Below are 1,160 nucleotides of genomic sequence, written 5' to 3' on the forward strand. Positions count from 1 at the left end.
CGTGGCCTTGGTGTTATCAGCACCGCACTCTATCGAGTGAGCCACGGGCCGGCCCCTGAACTGCATTCTTTGCTGGGTTTTTTTTTTTTTTTGGTGGCTGGTATGGGGATCTGAAGCCTTGACGTTGGTATTATCAGCCCCATGCTCTCCCAAGTGAGCCACTGGCCCACATTGAACTGTAAACTTTAAGTGGGTGAATTGTATGGTTATATGAATTAAATTTCAATAAAACTAGTATAAAAAAGATTTTTTTTAATGGTACACACAGAAAATAAAATTGGAGGAAAAAATAAGTGTATTTGAAGTGATACAATTATGAGTGATTAAATTCTTCCTATTTTCATATATTTTCCCATTATTAGTATGTATTACTTTTATAAGAAGAAAAGAAACCTTTTTAAGCACAGCCTGGCCAGTTAGCTCAGTTGGTTGGAACGCAGCCTTATAACACTCAAGGTCACAGCTTCGGATCCCCTTACCAGCCAGCTACCAAGGAAAAAAGAAAAGAAAAAAAAGCACTGGATTCACATATCAGAGAACTATTTCAATGTAAACAACCAGCAATACAATCATTTCTCTTGCCTCTTTGAAGGTTGTGGGTTCTATATTTGAGCTTTTCATAATATATTTCTTAATGATATATAAATAGAATATATATTTTCCTATTTTTTCTTATTATGTATATACTGCTGTTGGTCAGAAGGGGAGAGCCATGCATTGAGAAGGGGGAGGGGAGGAGAAGGGCGACATCAACCCAGTTTCCGTGTTGGTCCCAGGATCAAGCCCTCTCAACCAGGTAGCGCTTGTGCTTAAAAACTGAAATCCTCCTCCTCTCTGCTCTTCAGGGCCACTCCCTACCATAGAGTCTCTTCTTTGTCCTGTCTCCCCTGTGAGGGGGCCACACCCATCACCTGGGGTCACAGCCCCCCCTCGGGAGTGTGGGTGTCACCGGCCCAGTTCCACACGCGGCAGGCCCATAGGCCTGTGGCCCGGCAGGAGCTCTCTCTCGGCTGGGTTCCAGCTTCCCGCCCAGGAGTCCCTGGTCCCTCCCCCGAGGTCGGCGGCCACTCCTCCAGAGCCATGCTGCCCGCCCCGGGGGCTCCAGGCCCTTCCCGGGAGTCCCCGGCGTCCGGGCCCGGAGTCTCGGCGCCCGCGGGGCC

The sequence above is a fragment of the Galeopterus variegatus genome, unplaced genomic scaffold (assembly GCF_000696425.1).
Source record: "Galeopterus variegatus unplaced genomic scaffold, G_variegatus-3.0.2 Scaffold3509, whole genome shotgun sequence".
Taxonomy (NCBI): domain Eukaryota; kingdom Metazoa; phylum Chordata; class Mammalia; order Dermoptera; family Cynocephalidae; genus Galeopterus; species Galeopterus variegatus.